Source organism: Triticum urartu, chromosome 4A (genome assembly GCF_056163025.1).
Source record: "Triticum urartu cultivar PI428250 chromosome 4A, HENAU_Tu73, whole genome shotgun sequence".
Lineage (NCBI taxonomy): Eukaryota > Viridiplantae > Streptophyta > Magnoliopsida > Poales > Poaceae > Triticum > Triticum urartu.
In genome coordinates this window covers 360,973,189-360,991,794 of record NC_141876.1, presented here as the reverse complement: position 1 = coordinate 360,991,794, position 18,606 = coordinate 360,973,189, and positions in this window count along the sequence as shown.

The window sequence follows — 18,606 nt, the reverse complement described above, 5'->3', positions numbered from 1 at the left end:
AGGCTTAAGAATCAGACTGTTGCAATACGCTTTCCTGCTCAAAGCGTCAGCAATCACATTAGCCTTGCCTGGAGTATACTCAATACTCGGATTATACTCTTGAATCATTTCGACCCATCGAGTTTGCCTGAGGTTGAGATTAGGCTGGGTAAAGATGTACTTGAGACTCTTGAGATCAGTGAAATATCCACTTTTCTTCCCAATAGAAGATGTCTCCAAGTCAAAAGAGCATGCACAACTGCCGCCAACTCGAGATCATGAGTGGGGTAGTTCTTCTCATTAGGCTTCAACTGGCGAGATGTATAAGCAACAACTTTCTTCTCTTGCATCAATACTGCGCCAAGACCTTGGAGAGAGGCATCACAAAAGACCTCGTACGGCTTGGATTCATCAGGTGGAGTCAAAACTGGAGCAGTGATCAACTTCTCTTTTAAAGTGTTGAAAGCAATATCACACTCCGGAGACCAAACATACTTGACGTGCTTCTGGAGAAGATTAGAGAGAGGCTTCCCGATCTTAGAAAAGTTTTCAACGAATCTTCGGCAATAGCTTGCAAGACCGAGAAAACTTCGGAGTTGCTTCACGTTCTGAGGAGGTTCCCAATTCACAATTGCAGACACCTTCTCAGGATTCACGGCAATGCCCTTGGCGGAGATGATATGACCAAGATAAAGAACCTCATCGAGCCAAAATTCACACTTGGAGAACTTGGCGTAGAACTGATGTTCTCTGAGCTTATCAAGAACCAAATGCAAGTGCTTGGCATGATCTTCCTTATTCTTGGAGAAAACCAGAATGTCGTCGAGATAGACCAAAACGAAGTCATGGGTGTAGGCGTTGAAGATGAAGTTCATCATGCGAGAGAACGTCGGAGGAGCGTTGGCGAGGCCAAAAGACATGACAGTGTATTCATATGAACCAAAGCTTGTTCTGAATGCTGTCTTGGGAATATCTTCTTCACGAATGCGAATCTGGTGATAACCCATATGAAGATCAAGCTTGGAGAATACTTGAGCACCTTTGAGTTGTTCGAACAGCTCATTGATGTTGGGAAGTGGGTATTTGTTCTTGATGGTCTTCTTGTTCACTGGAGGGTAATCAACACAAAGTCGGTTCGTTCCATCCTTCTTGTTCACAAAAAGAACACCACAACCCCAAGGAGAAGAACTAGGCCGGATGAGACCCATTCTTTCTTGCTCTTCGAGTTGCTTCTTCAGCTCTTTCAACTCTTCAGGTCCGAGCTTGTAAGGACGTTTGCACACAGGTTTCGTGCTAGGCTCAAGTTCAATAATGAATTCAACTGGCCGGTGCGGAGGCATTCCTGGGAGCTCTTCTGGAAAGACGTCTTGATATTCGCAAATGACTGGAATTTGAGAGATGGCATCCAATTCACCCTTCTCATTGAGAGAAAACAGACGGATAGTATTATCCCGAGCGGCAAAGACAATTACATCCTCAGACGAATGAGTCAATTGAATCTGCCTGGCTGCACAATCAAGCTGAGCCTTGTGCTTAGAAAGCCAATCCATCCCGAGAATAAGATCAATATCCGAGTTACCAAGAATCATTAGGGAAGAAAGGAACTTGTAGTCGCCCAACGTGATAGTAACATCTGGCACCTCCAGACTAGCACTCAAACGTTTGCCAGGAGAAACGATATCCATTTGTTTACTCAAATGAGAAGAAACGAACTCATGCTTGGTAAAAAATGGCTTTGACATGAAACAATGCGATGCACCCGTGTCAAAAAGAACTCTTGCAGGAATATCATTAACAGGAAGGTTACACATGATCACATCTGACGAGTCCTCTGCCTGAGCTGCATTCATCAAATTGACCTTGGCATGCTTGGGGTTATGCTTGACCACAGCTGTACTTGTCGATCTGACAGGAGGAGGAGGAAGACGCCTCTGGTTGAGACACTTGTTGGCATAGTGACCCTTCTGTTGGCACTTGTTGCACGTGACCTCTGAGAGCGGACGGTGGTACGGAGCACTCGATCTTGGAGGTTGAGACGAAGTCTTGTTCTGAAAGCCAGGGTTGGGTGGGTGGGAAGAACCACTGCCACCTTTGCTCTTCTGCTGATACGGCTGACGGAACGGAGGAGGAGGAAGCCAAAACTTCTGCTGCTTGGCCACTTGAGTAGAGGAAGAATGAGTAACATCTCTGACTCGCTTCCTGGAAGCATCACACCTCAACTGAGCAGCCTCTTGCTTCAGTGCCATGTTGTAGAACTCATCGTACCTCAAGGGCTCAAAGAGAACAAGAGCGAGCTGAATATCTTCTCTGAGACCACCCCTGAACTGGTATATCATGCTCTTCTCATCAGGCACGTCCTGCTTGGCAAAGCGGGTGAGCTTCTGGAACAACTTGTTGTAGTCATAGACAGACAAAGAGCCTTGCTTCAGATTGCGGAATTCCTCACGCTTGCTTTCAACCACGCTCTGCGGAATATGATGAGCTTGGAAATCTCGACGGAAATCATCCCAAGTGATAACACGTCCACCTCTAGAATTCTTGTACTGCTGGAACCATTCTGCTGCCTGATCTTTGAGTTGGAAGGAGGCGAACTTGACGAAATCTTCAGGCCTGACGTTACTGCACTCGAAATGCTTACACAGATCCACAAGCCAATCGTCAGCATCGGTTGCCTCAACACAATTGCTGAAAGTCTTTGGCCCGTTAGCAAGGAACTGGTTGAGTGTAGCAAAGTGACTCTGATTGCTGCCTTGATTCCCTTGACTGCCTTGATTGCGCTCTTGGAGAATTTGCATGATCAGCTGTGTGTTTGCATTGGTTGCGGCCATCACAGCTTGCCAAGCCTCTGGAGGAGGTGGAGGCGGTGGCGGATCAGGATTCGGAGTCGTGCGCGTTGGAGGAGCCATCCTGAAGAGGTTGACCACCATTAGCACATTGATAGATAAATATTGAAGCTGAATCCAACGGAATGAAAATTGCAACATATAGTCTTCACATCCGAACAAAATGAACGAATGCATTCCTCTTGAAATGGTCACATATCCATAAATTGAGAAGCCACGTAGAATTAAGGCAGAGAAATAAATCAACAAGGTACGGATCAAGAATGAATAATCGGTAAGAAATCCCAATCTCAAACCAATATCCGTGGAAGAAAACTAGAGCTACTAGAATTCCCACCTATGAAACTTCCAAACCTTTCCGGTTATGCAATCAGGTGTTGGGGATACAGGGGAAGCATAATATCTCACCCAAACTAGCAAATCCTACATCCAGCTGTATCCATCCTTCAACACATAACCAAGAAACCTTCGGAGACCATCTACCTCAACCTTCGAAAAGCATCCGTTATACAAGTTATGGCGATACTCCCGAACTCCCGCCCCAGTACTGGGTGGCGTCGAGGTTATCTCACCAACGTACTGCATAAAAGAGATTTTCGATGTCGGCGAACATATCTCAAGTATTCCAGAATTGCAACGATAAAATTATGATGACAACACCTCAGAGCTCAACTCCCCGGGACACTTCCACTAAACCCCTGACAGGAGGCACCAAGACAATGTTCTCATCATAAGCCATCGGAATGATTCCAAGATACTTGCGTGATCCTAAATTTTTTTTAGTGAAATTTGAGAAGAGAAGAGTCAAAACTCTACGTCAGGAAGCCTTACCAGAGCGATGAGGAGACTGGGAAGTAAAAAGAATTCCTAATCTCTCCGATATATAATTCCTAAATGACTCAAAACAATGGGGCTCCTAAGGTCGGGGAAGGCTCTGATTACCAACTTATAACACCCTCGATGCGACTATAGCTCCCACGTGTCGAGGCACGACTTAGAGACATAATCGCATTGAAGGCATATGTCGCAAGTTAGGCAATCTTCACAACATCCCATTTAATATGAACAATAAAGGGGAGATAACATAGTTGGCTTACACTCGCCACATCAATCAAGAACATAAATAACGTTACATCATCCAACACACTCATGGCCCGACTACGGCGCCAAAATAAAAGAGAACCCAACATGCGACAACGGTCCCAATCACCCCCAACTAGGCACCACTACTGATCATCGGGAAAGGAAACGTAATAGCGTTGAGAGTCTTCGTCGAACTCCCACTTGAGCTCGTACTCGTCACCTGGAGTGGAATCACCTGGACCTGCATCTGGAGTTATAGTATCCGTGAGCCACAGGGACTCAGCAATCTCGCACCCTCGCGATCAAGACTATTTAAGCTTATAGGAAGGGTAAGGCAAATATATGTGGAGCTGCAGCAAGCGAGTAGCATATATGGTGGCTAACTTATACGCAAAAGAGAGCAAGAAGAGGAGGCAAAGCGCGAGCGAGAGTCTAAAGGAACAACCTGCGCAAGCATAACTCCAACACCGTGTCCACTTCCCGGACTCCGCCGAGAAGGGGCCATCACGGTAACACACACGGTTGATTCATTTTAATTAAGTTTAGTTCAAGTTATCTACAACCGGACATTAACAAATTCCCATCTGCCCATAACCGCGGGCACGGCTTTCGAAAGTTCAATCCCTGCAGGGGAGTCCCAACTTAGCCCATGACAAGCTCTCACGGTCAACGAAGGAATAGACCTCCTCCCAAGACGTTCCGATCAGACTCGGTATCTCGGTAACTCAAGACACTTCGACAGGTTAAAACAAGACCAGCAACACCGCCCGAATGTGTCGACAAATCCTGATAGGAGCTGCACATATCTCGTTCTCAGGGCACACTCAGATAGGTCAAGCTATGAGTAAAACCAACCCTCAAGTTTCCCCGAGGTGGCCCCGCAGGCTGCCCGATTCGGACCAACACTCAGAGGGAGCACTGGCCCGGGGGGGGTGGGGTTAAAATAAGATGACCCTTGGGCTCCGGTAACCCAAGGGAAAAAGAGGCTAGGTGGCGAATGGTAAAACCAAGGTTGGGCATTGCTGGAAAAGCTTTAAACAAGGCGAACTATCAAGGGGTTCCCATTATAACCCCACCGCGTAAGGAACGCAAAATCCGGGAAATAACACCGATATGGCGGAAACTAGGGCGGCAAGAGTGGAACAAAACACTAGGCGAGAGGCCGAGCCTTCCACCCTTTACCAAGTATATATATGCATTAAGATAACATAGCAATATAATGATATCCCAACAAGTAAATAAAAGATGTACCAACAAGGAACGGCCTCCAATCTTCACCTGCAACTAGCAACGCTATAAGAGGGGCTGAGCAAAGCGGTAACATAGCCAATCAACGGTTTTCTAGGACAATGGTGGGTTAGAGGTTTGACATGGCAATTTGGGAGGCTGCCAAGCAAGTGGTAGGCATCGTAGCAATGGCATAGCAAAGAGCGAACAAACTAGCATAGCAAAGATAGTAGTGATTTCGAGGGTATGATCATCTTGCCTGCACAGTTGTCAGAGTTGACTGGATCCTCACAAGCAAACTCAACGGGCTCCTCGGTAGCGAACTCGTCTCCCGGCTCTACCCAAACAAGACAAAAAAGCAACAAGGATACAATCAACCACGTGCAAACTCAATCAACACGATGCAAAGATGATATGCTATGCGGGATGCAAAATGCAAGATATGACAGGAAATGCATGAACCTGGCCTCAACTTGGAATTCCAAGGGTGCCACTGGAAATATGGGATGAAATCGCTTGAAAACGATATAAAGAACGCCGGAATCGGAGTTACGGTTTGGAAATGGCAAGCGATTCAAACATGACACCGGTCTGCGATTTACAGCAAGTAGGCATCTAAATGCAACGAAATGAACATGCTACAGCACCCAAACATGACAACAAAATACATGGCAGGGATGCACACAAGATGCTTAACAAAAGTCTAGCACTGAGCTACGGTCAAAACATCCATTAGGAGGTTCAAACAAGCATGGCAAAAACGCAAATGCAAAACAGATCTCAGACTTAGTGAAATTAACACTTGTCTGAAATTTCAGATCACGAAGCCCTCTTTGGAGCAGCAAAACAACATTATACATGACCTGATTAAGACAAGTAAGAACATGGCATGGATCTACTCAACAAGCTTAACAAAAGACCCAAAGTGACCTGGGGCCAAAAGGGTTCGCAAAATATACTAACGGGCACACGAACATAGCTAAAACACAATCAGTTTTCAGACTTAGTGAAAACTGAGACATGCTGAAATATAACTCACAAAGGCATGTAAACAAGCTCGATGCACTCACTACGGTGCAAGTCATGGCAAGGAAAGCATACATCCATTAATAAGGCACAAAATTATAGCTATACATGGCAAGAACAATGGCATATCATGCACGGATCAACTACTGTAACATCGGCAAAATCGCAAACAAGTTGACGATCTGCCCAGATTCACAACGAAGCAAAAATAGAGCTCGATTGACTCAAACTAGGATGCTCCATAATTGCAAACAAAGACATGGGTGGATAGAGCATAACATGATTAACAAAACTCCTTTACTGATCATCCTCAAAAGAGGCACGGATCACTAGGAAAGAAGCTGAACATATGGCATCATGAACTAAATAATCCCAGACTTAGTGAAAACTACTAAGTCCCTGAAAACAGATTCACCGGGTGCCTCACTTTGCAAGCTTGCACAAGTCACCACACACATCCTAAAACTGCATGGGTTGCCCCTCTGGAAAGAAAACAAAATCCTTAACAAAACATATGAAGGACTCACAGGCATAGCATGCACACAATAATCATGGCAAAAATGACAAAAGTCTAAGATGAACTAGCAGATCTGACAATTAACCCACGAAGCCTCCTTCTAATAGCATTTCGGGCATCAAGATGAACTCAAATGAAAATGATGCAATGGAATGAAATGATGTACTCGTCGAGACGAACATTTTGATATGCTATATGCATGAATCGGAGCTACAGATGCAAAGTTATGGGGCCGCGAACATGGGCATATGGATCTGCAGATTTCAGGACTTAGACGAAATTTATACCCTGTGCAAAAAGTCAACGGGACGAGGGTATCCCGGGACGGCGGGATCCGGGCGGCGGGGCTGCGTTTGGATCGGGGAGTGGGTGGATCTGATCCCACTCCCGGATCGGATCCGGCCCGGGGCTGAGGAGGCCGGCGATGGCCGACGGCAGTGGCGGTGCGGGACGGCGCCGGCGAGCTCGCGGCGGCCGGCGCGGAGGGGCTGCCGGAGCAGGGCGGCTCCGGTGGCGGAGCCTCGCCGGCGTCGGAGGAGGAGGTCGGGCGCGGGGAAGAGGGAGCCGGGCGGCGGCATGGGCCTCGGGGCCGGCCATGGGCCTGGCGGCGGGGATGTGGGCGCACGCCCACGTGGCAGGCGGCGATTGGACGTGGGGGCGGCGGCGGACGCGTCCGGCCGGGTCGGACAATGTCCGGCCGGCGTGAGGGGATTTTTAGGGTTTCGTGGGAGGAGAAGATCCGAAAAACGGGGAGGGGGGGTCTATATATAGGCATAAGTGGAGCTAGGAGAGTCCAAAAGGGGTGCGGTTTTCGGCCACGCGATCATGATCGAACGCTCTAGGTGATGGAGTAGAGTTTGGTGGGTTTTGGGCCAAATTGGAGGGGTGTTGGGCTGCAACACACACGAGGCCTTTTCGGTCCCTCGGTTAATCGTTGGGGTACCAAACGAAGTCCAAATGGTACGAAACTTGACAGGCGGTCTACCAGTAGTAAACCAAGGCCGCTTGGCAAGTCTCGGTCCAATCCGGAAATGTTTAATCTCCACACACGAAAGAAAGGTAGAAATGACCACCGGAGGAGAACGAAGCGCCGGAATGCAAAACGGACAATGGGGAAAAAGCTCGAATGCATGAGATGAACACGTATGCAAATGCAAAACACATGACGACATGATATGAGATGCATGAAAACGAAAACAACACACGGAGACAAAGACCCGAACCCGAGAAAATAAATATAACTTAACGCCGGAAACGGGAAGAGTTGGAGTACAAATTGGGAAAGTTACATCCGGGGTGTTACAGCGACCCAGCAGCAAATTAGATCAATTCCAGTCAAGCCGCTGGCCATCAAAGCCCAGATCTTTGCAAAAACTGACACATATTTTTTTCGTTTTGCTGTGCTGATACGGTCCGGAAGATTGTGTCTGTTACTAAGCCGGCTGGCGTGGTAACCCGGCAGGGAATTTTCTCCTTCTGGCGAGGTATCTTTGCAATAAAACCAAGTCTGGTTCCAGTCTTTGGGGTGGCTGGGAGGATTAGCAGCTGGGAAGGTGGCTTCTTTCCGGCACTGTATAGATATGCCGCCTAGCTCCAGGCTAGGTCCATCTGTAAATTCATTTTTTCGGTTCAAGTGGTAGAACTCCCTGAATAATTCTATAGTGGACTCCTGTTCAAGGTACACCTCACAGAAAACTTGGAAGTTGCAGATGTTTGAGACAGAGTTTGGTCTGATATCTCATGGATGAAGCTTAAAGAAGTGCAGTACATCTCAGAAAATTTTTGAGCCGGGAGGACTGAAGCTCCGGACTATATGGTCCATAAAAACCCACTACTTCACCATTTTTTGGCTCAGTGCGAGTTTCATTACCCGGAACCCTCCAATGGATGACTTCTTTTTTGGCTAAGATGCCAGTCTGAACGTATACATTCAAGTCTTCCTTGGTAATCCGAGAAACAACCCAATTGCAGGCGGTGATAGTCTTGACCATCTTGAAGAAAAGGCCTACAAGACAGAGACATTACCGGCTTAAAATCATGCTAGGACTGTTGACTCAAAAGTAAAGGGCTATTACATTAATCCAGAAGATGAACATTTGAAGAGCGAAAATATTCATATTGGCGGCTTAAAAAGGGGACAAATGGTACCTGCCGGATTAAGGATTTTACTATTAAGCCGGACATAGTCTAACAATCAAGATATATGTTGCAGAATTAAATTATGAACTAACATGGTTAAACAAGAGATATATTGTTGGGTCAGGCAAGTTATAAAGTGTATGATGCCGGTTTAACAAGATTTAGTGTATTATTATAGATCACAGTTTGCGGTATAAGTCGCCATGGCAGCTATAGTACTTCAACATTGGATAAGTGTTGGACAAACAGATTTTGCAAGATGGAGTAGTAATTTTGGATCTACCACAGTTCAGAAAAGCAATAAAAAATCTGGTCTAAAGGTGGCGGCAGTGGAAAAGTTTTGGATTCTCTGATGAGATTTTCTATGGAGGGATGTTCTTCTAATGATGAAAATGGTATTAAAACTACTTCCGCACAAGACTTGTGGTCTATCACGATTGAAACCTATCAGACTTGACGGAAACAATGCAAGAACAACAAGAACACCGACGAGCGGCTTGAACCCTAATATAGATCTGAGATAAAGGGGAGAGGTGCACTTACGGGTGATGACGAGTAGCGGTGGTTCGCCGGATTTCTTTGGTCCGATCAGGTGGATGCAGCAGCCTGAGTTGATGCAACGGTCGAACGTCGCGGCGACAGAGCTCGAGCGCTGGTGTGGCCGTGCGAAGGAGGAAGACGAAGGAGGAAACAAGGGGAAAATGATAAGGACCCCCTGCCCCTATTTATAAGGGGGTGGCTACAAGGCACGTGCGGGAATCGAGGAGGCCGAAATCATCATATGGCTATATGGACGCCTCGATTCTGGGGATGTTTATTGAGATAAAGATCAGTTAAGATTTTCTAGGCCATGTGTGAAATTAATGCAAAGTGACGTCATGGCGGTTTAAGAAAATTCTGTGAGCTAATGTCATGGCGGTTTACAGCAAGGTTTATTAAACAAGGCGATGCAAGATTTTTGACAAGTCAGGTATGGAAGATTGATGTGAACAAGTTCAAATCAACCTAGGGCCTTATGTTAGGGATATGACTATTGGGTATGAACTACCCAGGAGGGGCCGGGTCATACCACTGGCGGGTTACCAATGAAGATGGCGGATCACACGAGCCCATTGACGACCCAAGACCCAGAAGCAACTTGAGGCCCAAGAGGATGAACCACCATGTGTGTATGACTTCTTTTGTAAGGCAAGTATAGATAGTCACCAAGCCGGACACTTGTGTATGAGCCGGCCGGGACTCCGTGAGCAGGCGTGCGTCAACTTGTGTATATAAAGGGACGACTCGGAGGCGGCTTAGGGCAAGAAACAAGAGCTCGAGAACTAGGTCAAGCGTATTCGCTCCCTGGCAATCGAAACCCAAGCAATACAATCCCAACATGGAGTATGCCTTTACCTTCACCGCAAGGGGCCGAACCAGTATAAACTCTCTGTGTCCTTTGTCCCGTTTAACCCCTTTAAGCAAACCTAGTTGTGATGGATCCACGACTAAATCCTTCTATTAGGACATCTGCCGTGACAATTCCACGACAATGATTGTGTGAAGACTAAAACATGATGACATTGTTGTTTAGCTGTACTCATATTTGGCTGTGATACTTGAATTTGATGACATAGTTTGCTGTTGGACTGCAATTTTCTCGACGTCTTCGAATGGGAAGAAAGCTGACCCGACAAGGCCTCTGCTAATTTATTTATTTATTACCAAAAGGGCCTCTGCTATTTATTTATTTATGAGCAAAAGGGGATACCCCCTGATTTTCGTTAATAGAAATCATTAGATGTAACATCCCAATTTTAAATTTGGATGTTATTTATTAGATCATCATATGCATCCATAATTTCTGCATTTTTGAATTTGTTTTATTTGGAATCTTTGATCCTAGAAACCTTAAGCAACTCAAGGACCAAATGAGAGAGTTGGAGGTTCTCACAAAAATCCATTTTGAATTTTCAAACTTGGCAAATTGGATCAAAGTGTTTTATTCGAAATTATTTTCCAATTATTTCAAAATAAATAAAATAATGAGAGAAGATAATATGACTTCTTCAAAACAGCAAGGAAATATTGGAAATTTAATTTTGAATAAAAATATATTTTATTTATTTATCTTAGTACTAAAAATGTTTATTTTATTTTAGGCATTTAGGTCCAGAAAAATGTTCACATTAGTCTAAATATTAAGTGGGAATTATGTGAATTTTTCTGGAATTTTTAAAATTATTTTTATTAGGTTTTCCCTATTTTTCGTATTTTGGAAAATGTTTTTTTAATATTCTCGGACCGAACTGGGCCGAAGCCCAGCCGGCCCGAAGCCGCCACCACCTTCGTCCCATGCCCGAGCCGGACTCCTCCCGGAGTCCGAGCACGTCCCGCCGCCGGTGCCCCTTCCCCCAAGTCGTCCGCCCGCCGGAGCGATTCCATCGGGGATACTTCCCTCTAGAAGGGGGAAATCGAAGCCATCATCATCGCCAACGCTCCTCTCATCGTGGGAGGACTCGTCTCCATCAACATCTTCACAACACCATCTCATCTCCAAACCCTATTTCATCTCTTGTATCCGATCTTTGTCTCAAACCTCAGATTGGTACCTGTGGGTTACTAGTAGTGTTGATTGGTCGAAGATTATATGTTTAGTTTGTAAATTACATATTTATATCCTAGATACTTCTCCAACGTATCTATAAATTTTGATTGTTCCATGCTATTCTAGTTTCAATCTTGGATGTTTTATATAAATTTTTGTGGTATTTTATACCATTTATGGGACTAAGCTATTTACCTAGTGCCTAGTGCCAGTTGTTGTTTTCTACTTGTTTTTGGTTACCAAACAGAGTCCAAACGCTACAAAACTTTTTGATGATATTTTGATGGACAAAAGAGACCCTAGAAGATTTGGGCGGAGACTAGACGAGAAGCAAGGAGACGACAAGGCAACAGGGCGCTCCAGGGGGGTAGGCGCGCCCTGTTACCTTGTTTGATCCACATGGCTCCGTCTGACCTAATTCCACCTCTATAAATTCTCTTAAACTGGGAAACCAACAAAGAGCCACCCCAAACACTTTTTCCGCCACCGCACGTTTCTATTCTTCCGCGATCCCATCTGGAGGACTTGTTCGATACTCAGCAGGAGGTGGAATCGATCATGAAGGGCTTCTACATCATCCATGCTTCCCTTTGATGATGCGTGAGTAGTTCACCGTAGACCTACGGGTCCATAACTAGTATCTAGATGGCTTCTTCTCTCTCTTTGATCTTCAATACAATGTTCTCCTTGAATATCTTGGAGTTCTATTCAATGTAATCTTCTGTTGCGGTGTGTTTGTTAGAATCCGATTAATTGTGGGTTTATGATCAGATTATTCATGAATATTAGCCTGTGGAGGGCTGGTTGAACAGTAGCCAGTGGAGGGATGGATGAACAGTAGCCCATGGAGGGGTGGTTGAATAGGACCCCATGGAGAGGGCTGACTGAACACTAGCCGGTGGAGGAGCGCGCGGTGGAGGCTGGATGAACATGAGCCCGTGGATGAATAGTCATAGGTGGAGGCTGGATGAGGTCGATAGTGGATGAACAGTAGCCCATGGACGCTGGAGGAGATCGACGGTGGAGCAGAACAGTATCCCGTGGAGTCCCGTTTTGTGGTACGCCACACCCCTCCCGATGAACACGACCCCCGTTTCCACCGTAGCGCTCCAACACAAGTTCGTTTCCTCCGTTTTGCGGTATGCCACACCCCTCCCGGTCAACTGGATCCTGTTTCGACCGTAGGAGGTCCAACAGAAGTCCGTTTCCTCCGTTTGGCGGTATGCCAGGCCCCTCCCATGAACAGGATCCCGTTTCGACCGTGGCCGGTCGAACACAAGGCCGTTTCCTCCGTTCTGCGGTATGCCAGGACTCGTTTCCATCGGCTGTTCCGTCCAAGCCGGTTGGCTCCCGATGAACAGCACGTGTTCCGTTGCCTCCCGATGAACACAACGCATTCCGTTGCCTCCCCATGAACACGACGACGATGCAGTTTCTCCGTTCTGACCCAGCCATGTACACGAGCCATGGCCATATGTATGCGCGAGTAGGCGTTCGAGACCCCGCCTGTATGTACGTATGTGGCCATATTTTCTTTGTTGCACCCTGGCCGCTGTACGTACATGTACATGCTACGTGCGTGCCTCTACTACAACACGTGCCCTTCCTTGCACGACCACAGTTCATCGTTGTGGCCTGCAGATAGACCGATCGACCAGCATGTACGTACACTTTCGCGACCAGAATGACAACGCTATGTACGCTTCGACCAGGTGGGTCCCGACTGTCAAGCACTTCCTTGCGTGCGAAGATGCAGCTGGTGGATCCCAGTAGTCAAGGGGCGAGTCATTTTTTCCGTAATATGGACGCACTTTCTTGCGTGCGAAGATGTAGCTGGTGGGTCTCAGCAGTCAGGGGGAAACACTTTTTTTCATGAAATACGGTGACCCATCCGGTGGGTCCCTGCTGTCAGGTGGAGGAATCATTATTTTCTGAGTAATAAGGAGGCACTTCCTTGTTGTGGCTGTGGACCCAGCTGTCAGCCTCTCCACGTATAGTACTCTTCCGATGGAAGTCAGTCGTTGACCACATTGACCACGCCGCGCCGAGAGCACCAAGGCGGTGGACGACGGCAAGGCCTAGGACGGGGATGAGGCGGAGCCGGGGAAGACGCGGCAGTGGATGCCCACGTGGAGAGGAGTATGAGGGTTCACTGGTTCGGCTGCGGTGTGAGGCTGCTGTCGCCGCATAATAAGAGGGGGTGTGGGTGAGTGGAGGGATGGCCTGGCCAGCGGTGGGAGTAGTAGTGGGCGGTGAGGCCTCCGCGGCAGCACAGCCAGCCACAGGAAGCAGGAGTAGGCGGCATGACCAGCGCTGCTTTGGGTGGCTGGAGCAAGAAGACCAGAGGTTGAAGAAGCACGATGGCCGTTGGATGGACATCGTACGGTAACTGCAGCTAGAATCATTTATATTGACTAAGTTGACAAAGCCCTTGGTACGCGTCAATATAGTAGGATCACAGGTTAGCTTCCGAAACGGTGCATCCCAGATGTTAGGGAGAGGAATCATTTTCAGGGCGGGTGAAGCTAGAATATCCGAGATTGAACAAGAAGCACGACATCCATTGGATGGACATTCAACGGCCACTTCTGCTAGAACCGTGTGTTGACTATAAGATGACAAAGCCTTGCATACGCGTCAATTATTTTTTGAGGGGACGCGTCAACTTAGTAGGCCCACAAGTGTGTGGCAGAGAACTTATAGCCCATTTGAGATTTGTAAGAATCTACAACCCATTTTTGAATTCTAATGGAATTTATTACATCCCATTTACAGTTTGTTAAAAGTACATCCCATTTTCTTTCTAGGACAACGATTAATAATTTCATCAAACCGTTCAAAACATAATTCAATAATATTTCCCACATTTTGATGGGATCGGAAATATTTTTATCCCGAAATTTCTAGTCATATTAAGTACAATTTGAATATAAATTTGTATTACGTAAAAATTCAAGGAAACATTGCACGCGCAACAATTAATGAAATTAAAATTTTCAAAGTATTTACGTGTTTGGTGCATTTTTTTATAGTTACTGGCCAGTTTTTATAATTACATCCCATTTATTATTTCTTAAAGCCCATTTTCTTATTAAGTCTAATGCATCCCTCCCAGGAAAGATTTGCAGCCCAGTGGGGCGGAGAATAACAAGTTGACCTTGCCTGGGTATTCCTCAAAAAAAACATAGCTAGGCTAGCCATTTTCAGCTTGAAATTTTTTAATATCTGGGCTGGATATCTGGCCTGGGCTAGACGGGCCACAGCCCGCCTAGTTAATACCCTGCTCTCCTCCGAACAGCAACGAAAACATCGCTAAAAAAACTCTCCAGTGCTCACACGTCAAAAATACAAATACTGCTCGAGCTGCTTGGTTCCAGCTGTCGGCCGCTCCTTGTGTAATTCTCTCGTTTATTGACTACATAGGTTGATAATGGTGTGGGACCGTGATGTCAGGAAACTAGGAGGAAGCAAAAAATATTACAGTTGTGTATAATAAGGAGGCACTTGCTTATGTTTGGCTATGGCCCTGGTGGGTCCCCACAATCATCCTCTCCAAGTAAAGTCATCTCCTCATTCCTCATGGCGTTGACCATGTTGACAACACGAGACGACGGCGCCACATCGAGTGCAACAACTCGAAGGATGACGGAGAGGGCCTTGCGGGCCCTATGGATGGTCTGATATAGCGCCCGCTGCTCATTCGGGAAGCCATGATCATAGGGCCACATGTCCGTGATGACATTGTCACTCGCTTGTTCACCGGTGCTTGTTGAGGAGACGGAGGTTGCAGCACAGGTCCTCCTGCGCTAGTAGCTCTTCTACCGTTAGGGCGTCGAAGTGGGCCGCACCTGCTCTATGGTGAACACGGCATGAACCGGCTTGGATAGTGGCGCCGGCTCCTGGTCGAAAGCTACGTCCATCGTCTAATTGTCGTCGTTCAGCTTGGTGAGCTCGCTGGCGAGCCAGCATGTCCGGCTGCTAGACCGACCCGCTGCCAAGCATGAGTCGGACTGCCCTGACCCACCCATACCGCCTCCCTCGCTCGCGCGCGCTTTCCGCTTGAAACGGTCAGCACCGACCGCCCCGCTTCTCGGTGCAGGCGATTGCTCCGCCTTCAAACGACGCAAGTGCCGTCCGTCCGTCTGCCACCCACATTAATGATACACGGTTGCCGAGGCGGCTACTTCGATGCCACACGTCCATCGCTCCGCCGCCCACCATTGCTATATAAACTGCTACTCCGGCCATAGCCGCAGTCATCCACCTCCATTCCCTTTCTCCTGTCCACACCACTACTGTCCACAATGGCTTCCTCGCGCTCCAGCGCTCTTCGGGACGGGGGTTGACGGACCACAAGGAGATGGCAGCCATTGCTGCCGACTGCCTAGCCGGCAGGCAATCGGAGGACGACGACGTCCCAATGGAGGACATGGTAGTCGACGATCCGGCGCCAACCCCTTCTCCGCACCATCCTCGCCGGTGCATTGCACCATGACCATCGGCGAGGCCCGTGCCCAATACATGGACATGGTGAGGCAGAAGCGTGAGGAGCAGTTCCGGGAGGTGCAAGTCGACACCGCCTACAACCACCATCTCCTCCAGGAGCACCTGCAGGCGGAGGAGCAGATCGCCGTGGAGCGGGTGGAGCAGGAGGCGCTGCTTGACTCGTACCGCTCCGCCCGCGAGGGCCGCCTCGAGCGCTGGCGGTACCGCACGCGGGTGGCGGAGGCTGCGGCCGCTACAAAGAGGGCGATGAAGCGGGCGAGGTGCTATTTGGCGAGACCGAGGACGAGGCAGAGGACAATGCCGGCTCCAATGAGTCCCTGCTCCGCTGGCGTCGACGAGGCCCTGCTCCGCCGAGGCCCCGCGACGCCAACAACGAGGCAGAGGACATCGCCGGCTCCGCCAAGGCCCCGCCTCGCCGGCACCGAGGCAGAGGCCCTACTCCGCCGAGGCCCCACGGCACCAACAACGAGGAAGAGGACACCGCCGGCTCCTCCGAGGCCCCGCCCCACCGGCACCGAGGCGGAGGCCCTACTCCGCCGAGGCCCCGCCCCACCAACAATGAGGCAGAGGACATTGCCGGCTCAACCAAGGCCCCACCCTGCCGACAGCGAGGGGGACGATTTCCCCCGCTCCGCCGAGGCACCGCCCCGCCAGCAACGAGACAGAGGACATCGCCGGCTCCGTCGAGACCCCGCCCCGCTGCCAACGAGGCCGTGCCACGCAGAAAACGAGGAAGAGTAGAACACCATAGGTCGCAGCCACTCGGGTCCAAGTAAGGCCACCACTGCTACCATCCGGTTGAAGCCAAGCTAGGCGGGTTGACCATTGATGGCCGATTAGCTTCTTGGCGGTGACGTGGAGTCGGAGAGCTATGTTGGAGAAGGATGCTGCTTCAGTTACTTAACTGCAGGTGCAGTTGGGTCACTGACATGTGGGCCCAAGAGGCATTTGTCCCACATGTAAGTGACGCAACTGCATCTGCTGTTATGTCACTGAAGCTCAGTCCGCTGGAGAAGAAGCTTCTGTTCGGCTCAGCCGGACACGGGTGCTACGGTTAATTAATTATACCTCCAGCGCACCCCTTTTTAGTTGAAGAATGTATGAAATGTAATGAAATACGACATGTTTATATGAAATCCAGCAGTGTATGACTGAATTTAGTTTGATTTGTTTGAATTCTTGTATCACTGGCATTGGATGAACATGCAAAACAATATGTACTAGCATTATTCCCAGGGTGATCACCTCGTTTGCAACAGTTTCACATGTACTCCCTCCGGTCCTTTTTAGTCTGCATATAAGTTTTGTCTGAAGTCAAAGTATCTCTACTTTGATCAATCTTATAGAAAAAATTATCAACATTCACAATGTAAAATCAACTAACTTGAAAGAAATCTAATATGTGAAGTAAAAAGGAATAGTGGGAGTACAAAATTTAGCGTTCCTGTACATTGCAATCAACACACAGGCCTGACAATTCATAGAGAACATTCAAAACAATCGATGATTATGCATCTCGGCCATTCACATGTCAGAGCCAATATTTACTTCACAACTAAAGAATAAAGAAAAATCGATCGATGTTGCTAACAGCAAAGGGCGTCCCATTCGAAAATATCAAACGCATGTCTTCTTGCTAAGAACAATGAGCAAAGTTTGACAAGGTTGTCCCATTCCAAAATATCAAATGCGTGTTGTTTTGCGTACATCAATGAGCAAACTTTGACAAGGTTTTCCCATTCCAAAATATCAAATGCCTATGATTGTGGAATGGGCAGGGTTTGCCATCAGTCCGGACATTGACATGGCACCTCGTGCTAAATAAACCACTTGTTCTTTTTGTGCAGTTCCACCAAAATCAACCAAATTCGTGCGAGCTTTTATGATTTCTCCTTTATATGTTGCAACGCCTTGAACATATCGGCACCTCCTTTATTGTGGTGGAAATTAATGATTCGAGAATATTTGATGTATTCGTGAACATTTTATGCAGTTCCCATTGAAATCAAGCTGAGCACCCCTGTTTGCATAAATACAAAAAAGTGATTAGTATAAAGAAAACTGTACTATGAATTGACAGTTTAAACAGTCAACCTACATGATCCATGCATAGCACACATTTGAAAAAATGGAACTCACCGGAAGGAATCGTAAAACAACATTGTACTAGCCATCACAGCAACAAAGATGGAGATCTGTGAGTCCTTCTAAGCTGAAGTTAGTTTGTTCTTGTGGGAAATAATGTAACCATCCTTCAACTGCTCCCTTCTTAAGAAGAGAGGCTCGTCTTCTTTATCCTGGCATAATCGGAACTACGCACTTCACGTACTCCATATTCTTTTAGAGGATGATGATCCTATTGTGCAAAGACAAGAAAACAACTAAGTGCTAGGATCCATGTTTGCTCGAAAAAAAGGAAAGGAAATAGTTAAAACAACACAGATGAAGCACTTCTCAAGGACAATACCACTTTCTCATGACAGTATGTAAACAGTAGCACAACACCAATAGAGATGGCAAAGCTCAATCATATGGCTGAAATCCGTGGGCGAGTACCAACCTTTGTCAGGAGGCTTATTGTGTAGAGCATACAGATCAAGCACTTCTCCGGAACCATCTGTTGTTATCTACTGTGGTTGCCATGCTTACTATATACTCCTCGATTAGTTTAATGTCTCCAACATCTTCTTGTGCAGTTC